The 12,006-nt window shown below is 44.2% G+C and overlaps 1 protein-coding gene across 3 annotated transcripts in view; it reads left to right on the top strand.

The window, feature by feature from the left end:
- Window positions 1-833: 833 nt before the first annotated feature.
- LOC112566595 (potassium voltage-gated channel subfamily KQT member 1-like) overlaps window positions 834-12,006 on the top strand; it is a 62,438-nt gene continuing 51,265 nt past the window's right edge. The window contains exon 1 of one of the 3 annotated variants that reach the window (XR_003099656.1): window positions 834-1,303. The gene's annotated coding sequence lies outside the window, so the exon portion shown is untranslated. Of the gene's footprint in view, window positions 1,304-7,931; window positions 8,510-12,006 lie in introns of those variants that run through there. The other 2 variants (XM_025242844.1, XM_025242845.1) reach the window with 2 other exon arrangements.

Here is a 12,006-nt window from a genome sequence, read left to right as displayed (position 1 = left end):
TTATCACAGCGATAATTGCCGCAATCTGTGGCATCAAGCAGATGCTGGGTGACGAGTGTACATGTTGGCCACAAACACGGTTCTTAGCCTCTGAAGATTAATCTACTTCCTGTCACCTTTGACACTTCCCGTTGTGAAATTTAGGCTTCAGGTGTAAGGCAGAGATTAGCGAGAGAATTTTATTGTCATTAACAAATTATGTTCTGCGTGCTTGTAGGTTCTTACTTTCTGTATGCACTTTCAGCAGGCTGTGGCGCCATCTACGGTCATTCGAAGACTGATGTACATGTTATTTGTAAATACCTGATAGAACAGACTGCCCAAGCTTTGTAGGCCTTCTTACCTAAACATTATTTGTCAAATATGTGACCATGTTGTACGAATGTTCACATGGCGGTTATACAAAAGATTTGTGTTTGACAATAAAAGTCTGATTAAAAAGTCGATTTCGTTCTCAGAGTCACTGTCCTCATAAAAGTCTGGTCATAAACTATCCTAACAAAGTGTACTCAGTACATCGTGAGCCAGCTAAAGTATGTTACACAGGTTCTTCGATTTAATAATTAAAAAATACCGGAAACTTTCATTGTTGTAATGTGTTCATAATAAATAACTGGACCAAAGTGAACAGACGGCCTAGAAATGTGGCCTCAGACTCGATGCTTTGCCAGCCACCAGACATAAAGTGCTGCTTACACGGGAGTCGAAACCACAATGTCTCAGCTCAGGTGTAGTCTAGTCTCGGCAAGAATACGGACCCCACCGGGCGGCACAAGCAGAAACAGGTTTGCCCCCGACCCTCCGTGTCACCCTCCTGCCTCTTTCGTTCCGGTGTAGTCTCTGACAGTCGCCGCCCCGGTGCGAACCATGCAGCGAAACGAAATCCAGTGCCGGTCCTGACTAAATAATGTGAGACACCATAAACAGCAGACAGGAGAGATAAACAAGAACTGTGGCTGTGAGAACACTTTCTCTCGCCTACCTGGAAGTGAGTGTTTAGCGGTTACACCCGCCATGACTGTTTGCGTGGCACCACTCTGGAATCGTTTACTAACTCGCAGTGACAGGCTGTGTGGCCTGATTTAGGTTGACAGCTCGGTACCCGGGATTGCATCTCTCCTTCTTCCAATCCTTGAACCTTAGTGACAATGTGCAGTGCTAGCTTTACACTCACAGCGCATGTCACGGCAGCAACTTCCGGTAAACTGTTCTGGTACTTTGGACAAACGACAAACAAAGACTAGAGGAGGTGGAGGCGAGTGGATGCCATCCTGTAACAGGAACCTGCCATTGAGTGTTGCAGGTACGTCTGCTATTTCTCAATTTCAGTTTTGTATGCATTAAGGTTTGGGTTGCTCGAGGGCATGTTGAGACACGCGGGCGGGAAAATGAGGTTGACTGAGTGGGCTCAGTGCCAAACAACTGGTGCGTGGCCGAGGCCTGGGTTTTGATCGTATAACGGTTGGCCACGGTCATCGATCGTAAATAACAAACAACAAGCCAGCTTTATGATCGTGTGTGTGTGTGTGTGATACAACACAAATCCTTGAACGTAGCATCCCGTAACGGTATGACCCTCGCTAAGGTCAGCTTGGTCTTCAGCGTGGGCATGCGCAGTCCTTTGATGTCCACTTGCTTGTCCAAGTCTTTCTCTCTCTCTCACACACACAGACACACAGACACACAGACACACACATGGAGAGTAACCAGCCTTGCCTTGAGTTGGTCCCCAGCACTCATTCCACAGCCGAAAAATCCGCACCAAAACATTGCAGCTCTTTGAGGACACATACCTCATACAAGAAAGGGAATTAATCAGTAAATACCAAAATAAAAATGAAATAAAGTAGGCATACACACACACATACACAAAAACACACCACACACACACACTGTTCTCTTTCTGTCAGTCAGGCGTGTCTGGCAGCGGCCAATAAATAACGAGGCCCGGTAATTCAGGTTGACAAAGACTAGGTCACAGCCGCAGCTGCTGCATTTCAATACCAAACAGCTGCACTCAGCCAGCTGTGACATCGGTGTTGTACACCCAGCAAGCAATTAGAGGCAGCAGCTCTGTAAATAGCCGCCACATGCAGAGAAAGAACAGTTTGCCCGCGGATAGAAACATTTGTGCGGGCGAGAAATTAAACTTCTGGGTGGAAACCACTTTTCACTGACCGGAACACAGCAAATTTTGAAACTTGACTTTGAAGACAGGAAAGCAGAGACTATCAACTGTGCACAGAAGTTTTTCTTTATTGTTCAGAAATCCATTATTTAGACACCCGTTGCTTAACAGCGGGTATGAGTTAGCGGAGATAAGTTCTGAGAAATGCGTCGCTAGGCGATGTCGTTACCAGAACTTCATGCATACGGGTGTTTATACATTCATGTATGTACATATTGACCAACACGCCTATATACAGCACATGACAAGCTCTCTAATATTAATGACAGGTTAATACTTAATACTCCTCTGTTATTGTAGAGAAAGGCATTACTGTACAGAGAGAGAGAGAGACTGATTAAATATTTGTACACCTGAAGAAACGCTGCGCTGGAAAGATTCACCAATGACCAACAACAAAAGCAACAAAGGAATATAACATAACAATGGCAAGTGATACACATGTCTGGAATCAGTGTTGTTGGCAAAGAACACACAAAACATCACATTTTTTAGATGCTTTTCACTTTTCTTGTTCGCAAACAAAGAAAACTTAGAACCGCCGTCTTACAATAAACTCAGGTGCAAGGGAATACCTGGAGCAAGTGGCCCCGGCAGGTCCGGACAGGTGAGCGTGGAGTGAAATAGTCAGTGGAGTCAGTGGAGAGCGCGAACTTTCCAGAACAATGGCTTTTGTTCTGTCGACCGAGAACGCGATCCAAGTGTGCAACATGGCGGCCATAGAAATGCAATCAATAGCCAAGCCTGTCGTCTCCTTTGACCCCAACCGCTGACGAGTGGCACCCGGGGTACAGGTTGAATCTTGTCTTTGCAAATAATCACTCATCCTCACTAGTCTGTCTTGCATGATCTACCCGACTGTTGCGACAGTTTCTCACCCGTTCAGGATGTCGCCATGCCGGTGACTCAAGTCTGGAATTGTCAAATGAATAGTATCTGAAAGTATGCGTTTATCTACTGAATTACAACTCAAAAAGTATTTATTTCCACGATTTGTATATTGACCCCTCAGTTAAAATAAATATTAGTGTCTCGTGCATTGGCCAGTGACGGGTCAAAGGATAATTTACCTAAGGAGTAAATAAACAATGCGCCATAAATAACAACAGATGGCCGATCACCTAATGACCCTGTGATCCCGAAACCCTCTTATCTCGATGCCAGTCCGATCCACTATTTACAACAAGCGACGATGGAGTAGACTGTTGCCGTCTGGGGACGACTGGCCTTACAACCATGCTTTATGTCGCACGCGGCGCGGCGAACGGTAGCGGTAGCGGCAACATTTCCAATACGCTGTATATGTATATGTTTGATGCGAGGTGAGATGGCGATGGGTAGGAGGGAGTGGGTGACACTGGTCTCTGTCTCTCCAGCTATCACGTGTTACTGTTTTTATACAATTAAATGAAAGTGCTTTGGCTTCGCCAATACCTTTTGCTTTTTTCTTGCACGTATCGTGTTTCTCAAATATGTAAGCTGGTATAATTGTCTCATAAATAAATAAATAAGTAAAATATTAATAAATTAGAAGTTTCCTCATGTCTGGACACGCACGGCTGCGCTATTTCTGTGAACAGGAGATGACATGTTGTTACATGAGCAGTTTCTATGTTTGTGACCGACTGAGTTGTTTGAAAAACAGAGATCTGTTCACAGCCCTACTGAAATCTGAACAAGCATGACAGAATAAAGTTATCATGTGCTCTAATCCCAGTGTTAGCGGATAATGAAAGAGAAAAATGATTGAGGGGAGGAGGAGGAGAGGAGTCAAGACAGCAAGAGAGTGTGCACTACTTTTTTTCATACACGGGCACTATGAGGACTTTTTTTTTAATCCAGGCTAAATGTTCAGTCGCTCATCGATATACATTATGTTATTCCACAATAATCTTTATTCCTAGTCCATCTGGAATCCATCTATGGGATCTGAACACCAATGGAAGAAAGTTGGACAAACCGTTGCTCGCTCATGCCGATGTTGTCTGAATGTCTTTTTTCGTGTTTATGCGACCTCGGAGGGGCATGGCTTATCTCTCCAAACGGTTCCACGGTCCGGGAGAATGTACTTGCCTTCGACCTGCTTCTTGAGCTGAAAAACAGGTTAACATCCTGACCAGCAGGTGATAAGGCTTTCACTAGCGCCACTCGAGATGCCCGCACGAGTGTTCAAATACAAATATCTGTGGTGAATGGACACATTCAGTTTGCTCACTGCCTTCTGTCGGCTCACAGTCTCTTGTTGTCATTATTCTTCCACTAGAAAAATCAAACTGTAAAACACATAAGGGAGACAATCACAGAATGTCTGTACCTCTACTATCAAACAGTAACAATCTTGGAATCACTTTATTTAAAAACATGATCATGGAGCCAGAGTGAGGTCCCAGACATTAAAACTCACCTTCTACATTTCAGCCATCTTTGTCTAGAGTTATCTTTCCTTCCATCGTAGTATTCCATGTCAGAAAGGTAAGCAAGGAGACGGAGAAGCAAGTAAACAAATATATATTTGTCCTTTTTGCTAGAAGGTATGTGAAGAAAACAAACCTTACACTGTCAGTGTGTTTGGTGTGGTAGTGAAAGCTTGAGTTTGTTTTCTCTTTAGGTGGCGCGACGGTGCTGACTGATTGTCCTGTCGAGCGGATGAGGGAACGAGAGGTTTAGTGAATATAATTCTGCCTGCACGCGCACGTGGTGCAGTAAACATGTCAGCTGAGGGCTTGGGAGGGAGGAGAGGATTTAGCTCTTATTCCAACCCACATGCAATAAAAGTGCAGGGTGAGATACATTTTCTTTATCGTATCTTGTCCTACCAGATGTCCAAACGATTGGCCACTAGTTGCTGATGCGAGAAATCTTCAACAGGGGAAAAACAGATGTTGTTGAGAATGAGTGGGTCTTGCTGTGCGGCTGTCAATGTGGACATGGTGGACATGGTGAACATGGTGGGGATGGTAGACATGGTGGGCAATGTGGACATGTTGGACATGGTGGTCATGGTGGGGATGGTGGGCAAGGAAGGTTGCGACGCACACCAGGCTGAAGTAGGTGATGGGCCACACAACAAAGTTAGTAAACTACTTGCACGCTCTTCTTCTGGAAATGGAAACTTGAGGCTGTTAATCGCTCGACGAAGCTCGAGGAAAGATAGCCAGCGAATCGAATGTCGATAAAGGGAAAGTGTACATCCTAGCGTGGAGGACTCATCATGGATCGCACATTCCCTAGACAGCTGCCCCAACGACTTCAAGTAGATCGAGGATGTTGGCAACTTTTTTACGAACGCACAGGGTCCGCATGGAGTCAGTTCCCCTTTTCCAAACTCGGTGAACTGAGAGAAGTTTGCTGATTGATCTTGCTAGATGACCGGAAGTGGGGATAGAACAGGTAGCGCTAATGGATTTGCACTATAAATATACGCCGAATGACATGCTCTGATGCTCTGTCTGTTTTTTTTTCTGTCTGGCAGTTTGATTTTTTTCCAAAACCCAGGTAAACAAATTCCGTGTTTGTGACCATGAGCGAGACTTCTTATCTCAGACTGATGAAATCCGCGCTCACTGCTGTATACAGTTTGCAAAATGCCTGTCATGGCATTGATGAGCTGACATGACATGTAATCATGTAGTCGCAAGCGAGGCTGTGACGTCATCGTGGGACATGGAGCGTGCGCACCGCGAGACAGGTTAAGCAAGTCCTGCCTCAAAGAACGATTTTGCGAGATGTTGGAGGGCTGGGGGCGGAGAGGCATTGTGGGAGGAAGTGGGGGAGTCGATTTTCTTGCTGTACACCGCAACATCGGTGGCAGCGCCGCCAGCAGGGGAGGTAATCAGCCTCAATGAGATGTGCGCCGTTGCCTTCCTACATGTTGTCTGTGTACTGTAACTCATGTAGATCACAGATCGTAAATAAACTCGTCGGTTAGTCGGCAAGAATAAAACATTCAGGTTTTTCAATCTACCACAATGCTGTCAACCTGGACTGTTTATAGTTTAGGATGTATGAAACTCTCATCTTCCGTTCCCTTATAACAAAGACCAAAGTCAACTTTGCTGCTCACCTGTCTATCTTGCTGTCAAAGGTCATGGCATAATCGATATTTATAGAATCATTCGATACAGCAAACAAAAAAATGTTTTCTCCGCGGGAGATAAAGCTGTTGTTGAATGTTTTATTGTGCAATCTGAGGTTTGCTAAGAATAGCGGGTATTTACAACAGCTCCACCTGCTGGGCCGCCAACCACCGGGGAAGTCAACCTGGTGCTTTTTCCATGAAGGCAACCGGAGTTGACTTGTTTCTGAAAACCTTCAACATTCAGGGTAGAAACCTTGTGAGGTCAGCTGTTTAGGTATTTCGTCTTGAGGGAAAAGTGAGTCTGGCATGTTCCTTCGCACTTTCTCTTTCTCCGCATTCTCTGGTTGACCTCTGGCTTCATCTTCATCTTAGTTTACGTTCCATTCTCTTGTAGCAGCTTCTATGGACTAGAGTATGTAGGTATGAACATCTTAATATAAAGCTCACGATCAAGTGTGACAAAATAAAAAGTGTTTTTACAACATCATAGGACAGCTAATGGTTCAAAGAAAACAAATAAGTAAACAAGTACCACGTGACAGAAACTGATGCACAGGGCACATGCTGTAGGAATGTTAGAACTATTAAATAATCAGATGTAATGGCTCTACACATAATGGAATGTTAGTGCTCAATGTCTAGTGTACACCTGTGTGTGGATCCCAGCATCATCGTCTGTTTGCCTCAGTCATCATGTATATCAGTCAAACAGCTGGGTACCTGTGCCACCTAGTAGTCTACTGTTCTTTCCGCAAGTTTCTGCCATCAATCTGTAGACAAATTCTTAGAGCTGCAGACAACTTCGTTTAAATTTGAGATACTGATGTACTGTTCTTCTGTACCAGACAAACAAGGGCTGTGACTGTTGATTACCTGTATGTCTTGCTGTCGAGGGTCATGGCATGATGGAAAAGTTTGATAAAGCAAACAGAAAAAAAGTTATAAACAAGGAGTCAAATTTATTCATTTGTGGCTTTAATCTCTTTGTTTTGTTTTTCCTTCGTTGTGAGCCAGGGAGGTTGAGATTGATAATTCTCTTTCTGTTTGAATATTTAAATGACCGCCGTTGGTGGTCACGTGATACTGCAGCTGCTTCCACGTCTGTGCGAGACTTTGATTTCTGTGTAAGCTGTCACTGCGCGGATCGATGCCCGCGCTACTCGTAACATAAAATATAGTGATTGTCTAATGTGGGTTTGGTGTGTGTTGATAGATTGGTTCACATGATAAATATGAACTGAGAACCAAACACTTCTTTTTAGAAGGAGGATTTTATGGTAAAATATTGCTTAAAACTGTTTATGAATAGAGATAAAAAGTTATTTTAGTTCGTTACTGTTGCGTGGTAGTGCAGGTTGAACAGATAAATATTAACCCTCTCTCCCTCACTCACTCACACATTTATCTCTAAAATACTACACGAAATAGCTGTACAAAAACATAAAGTATAAGAATTTCAAACTGTATCCCAGCTTCCAAAATCCTGTCTGTGGCAGCAATTGTTTTGTCATCGAGTAGAAATGCGCAGAGCAAGCAGCCCCATGTCCCGCGGTTGCTTATCATCGGTTAACGAGCGGCGTCCCGTCGTCAGCGCCGGCGTCCCATCATCCATCTCGTCAGCAGCCGCGGGCTTTTGGATGCTGCGAGACTACGCGGGAGGCCCGGCGAACCGAAACTACCACTTTCATGTGGGTATGAGCTCACCGAGATGAGGCTGGCATCTACATGCCTACCTCCAGTGTAAAGCTCTGAGTATATTGATTGAGAGGCTGGTGGTGCTGCCTTACTCCGGGGAGCGCGGAGCCAGTGGCTGCCTGTCCCGAGTGAAATGCCAGAGACAGCATCTCGCGTGGCACGCACGCGCGCTCGCACACACACACTCACACATACACTCACTCACCCACACACCCACACACACACACGCTCACACGTACCCGCCGAGACTGTAATAGCGGATGGGACCTGATTCCTGCTGGTTCCTGTTCTCTGCGAGTCTCTCTCTGCGTTCCTTGTGGATTACTGACTGCAAAGGGCGGCACTTTCGTTCTGTGTTGTCGAGGGTGTGAGGTGCCAGCACCTCCGCTGCGACAAATTGTTCAGACCCGAGGGGACCGTTCAGAGTCGAGGGTGGCGCTGACCACAATGAGATACCCATCGCCATTCTGAGTTTGTGTGCTCCAGTGTTCAGGATGGGGAGGCAGAATGGAAGGTCGAGGCAAAGGTTTATTCTTGGGTCACAGCAGGTACGTGTGTCGTCATAGATGTTGTTCGTGGGTTGTTTTTTCTGTTTGTCCTTTATATAGAAGAGACATCGTTCGTTTGTTTTTAATATATTGTTGTTGAAGTAACTCTTTCACGAAGAGAACCTCTCTGTAAGAAATGATTTGTAGATAGACACAGACAGTCTTTGCCGCAAGTATTCACGATTTTATCGCTTTTTTCGCACTAAGGGAAACAAACGTTTTTGCTGGAAAATGGGTGCTTGCTCTTGACAATAATGGCAGAACTGCAGCAATAAATCTTGTTGTGGGATTGTTTACACCCTCTTAAGAAAAATAACAGCTGCTAACATATGCGGGATCTTTCAGATGAAGTGAAGGCGTTTTCAAACCATGATACAGTCTTTCAGTAATGATTTATAGTTTGTTTTCCATTCTCTGGAACTCTCTTTTCTCGTATATCGGCAACAGGTGTGATTATATCTAATCCCAGTTTTATCTCGCGATGTTTAATTTCTTGAGATGACTAATCTCAGATTGATTGCTGTGTGATTAATGGATTCTTGCGCAGGCCTGTCCTCCTTCTCTTCAGTAGTAAATATGCGTGCAGAGCTTTTATTTCTCTCTTAATTAAATCTGTTTCCTTTTTGTGGTGACTGGCGAGCCCAGCTATATAGTTTCTGGTGTTGAAAGCAAGTCTTTTGATCAGCTGCCGCCAGATGGCAGGCAGTCACAACGAGAAGGTTTCATGACACGCATGCGCGCAGACACTCCAGGGTTGCAGAACATGCACTCCACACAACAATGGAGGTCTACTGACAAACTACACGACACCATAACAACCGAGGACCATCAAGCAGCAGCGCAGTAGTAGAAGTCCATTTACAAACTTCACACAGCCAGAAATAAAGACGCGTCCAAACCAGAGTAAAAATAGCAACAAAACCGTTGATGACCACCTGGCCATTTCCACGTTTGACCCAGACACACAAGTGCATGGTGTTAACAAAACAAAATATAGCCAATCGATGGACAACGATTGATGACATTCCAATGACCATCCCGAGAAGAACACCTGTAAAAATTGCGATGGAAGGTTAGGAAAAACGGTCGAGAGCAGCCATGGTCTCCTAGAAAACCACACGGCCCTCTTGCTTGGCTTTGCTCTTCTGTCGGATTTGTAACCATAAACAGGCCTTGTGCACCCAAGTTAACCTTGTTTTGTAGATATTAACGGGTGGCTGTTAGTTTCTTGATTGTCTGTCTCCTACTTAATAATTTTGTCTAGTTAACACTTTTCCCAAACCCGAAAGCGTGAGACTTCTTTGCAACAGAAACTTAATTTCTGAGGAAATGGTTGTAGATGGAGGCTCTCTTAGTAATTATATTTTCCTGTCCGCGGAGGAACTGTGGTGGACATCATTTTGACCGAAATTTGATGGAACCCCGGCTGGAGACGGTCGACATTCTTGACCTGATTTGTTTAAACTATCTTGGTCGTAGGAAGATGGCCACCATCATGCTTTTTCCCATAATACCCGCCATGTTGTCACACTTTTGCAAATAAAAAGCAGGCTTGGCGCTAGAGGCAAAGATTAGGGCAAAAACTTCCTTTTAATGCTATCCGCTGCACAGTAATTAAGGAAGCATCTCTCAAGGTTTTAGCTCCTCATCACTTGATGAAGTCCTTGTCACAGGATGGTAATGTTCTCAGACGCATCATCGTGATTGTGTTTGTCTGACATCAAACATCGGCGAGGTCGCGAGGCTCGACATGGGAAATCTTTGACTCGCCTGTCACCCAAAGGTTTTATACACAGATGTGACATCATGGACACACACACACACATGCACTCTTACATGTATCTGATTCTCAGACAAGCCACGTGCACTAACGAAGGCAATTACACTTAGTGCAGAGATATTTTTAGAAGGATGCGCGCATACAGTAATTAATTCCTGTGACCTCAGGGTGACACCACGTCATCCATGGTGTTAAGAAGTGGTACATCAGAAATGTTAAATACTGACAAAATCTCACCTAAACCGCGCATAAATTTCCAAAAGACAACCAAAGTGCATATCCAGACCGTTTATGAAAGCTTCAAAAAGTAGAATTTCATGTAAGCATAATTACTACTTTCAATCGTAAAAAAAAGCTCTACACCTCCCATATACACAGTGTCGGCGTGGGGCCATGCACTAGGGACACCTCCCGGTCTGAAGGCGGGGGTGGATATTAAAGGTTTCTACCCTAGAGGCACATCAAAGCTACTCGGGGTATCTCCATCAAAGACACCAGTGAACTCTGTGCCGCCTTCAGAGATCCGGTCTTGGCTACAAAGCCAAAGCCACTTTCAGCTCCAAGAGTTGGGAGATGTGAGGCAACTGCTGTGAGAGGGGAGAAGACTCAGGTTGTGAGGATGCATTACCTCCCTTACTTACACGGTTCCAGTGATGCAACCAGAGCAGCGGTGCAGACGGTTCTTTTGGGAACTCTTGAGAAACTGGTCTACATATATATATATTGGTGTATGAGGCAGTGAAGCTGCACTAGCAAGGATGGACAGACAACTGTAAAATAAATAGATGATGTGTTTTTAAGAAATATACTTCTATGGCTGTAAGCCTCAATCCCCACTCTCATCTCTGGCTCGCCCAAACTATCTCAGTCTCCTTAATCTCAGCAAAGGAGCTTATTCTTATGAGTGAGATCATTGGAGCAAGAAAAATAGGTATTTCTCCTGACAAGGGTAGTTTGAAAACAAAATTAGCCTAAATTAGCTTTTGCACCTTGTTCAGACAGCGAAACCGTTACCTTTAGATGACTGTTAGCATGAAATGATTAGAAATATTTCTTATTTTTAAGGGTCAAAAACACATCATAAAAAGTATCGGTGTAATAGCTCTCTCGCTTTTCAAATCCCAGATCGTCTGAAAGCCTAAATTTAGCTCGCAAAAAACTAATCAGTCACCTGCCATTTTCCAGGCACAATCGATGGTCTCCTCCCCCGTCTCATGGTCTCTGTTGGTTTGTTTTCCACGAAAAGTCCTCGATGTCGCTCTCCAGTCCTTATAATAGCTTCCACAAGCACCCACACCACCAGCATCCACCCTGTCCTCAACCTGTGACGTCACTGGATGTCGTGTGTGATGAGAGCAAAGATCATTGGACTGAAGTCCCTTACACCTACCCCAATTGTGTATATATTCAGACATTTTCAGTATCTTATACTTACATATCTTTGTGTATATACTTACATATTTCTAGTGTATATCTTTACTATCTTCCGTCGAGTTATTTGTTATTTGTGTTCTTTGTGTTACAATGCAACGGACTGCTGATTTCTAAGTTATGTTTTCTAATTTTTAATCAGATTAAGTTATTTAAAATCATGAAAAAACTACACAAAACTTTAATCAGACGGAAACGGTCCAAGATACTAACGGTTCTACTTTACCCAAACCTGTCTCTATTTCCGTTAGGTAAACCATTAATCCGAGTTTTTGGAAAGAACTAT

The sequence above is a fragment of the Pomacea canaliculata genome, linkage group LG6 (genome assembly GCF_003073045.1).
Source record: "Pomacea canaliculata isolate SZHN2017 linkage group LG6, ASM307304v1, whole genome shotgun sequence".
Lineage (NCBI taxonomy): Eukaryota > Metazoa > Mollusca > Gastropoda > Architaenioglossa > Ampullariidae > Pomacea > Pomacea canaliculata.
The sequence above is the reverse complement of the archived record's forward strand: the minus strand, read 5'-3'. Positions and strand labels throughout refer to the sequence as shown.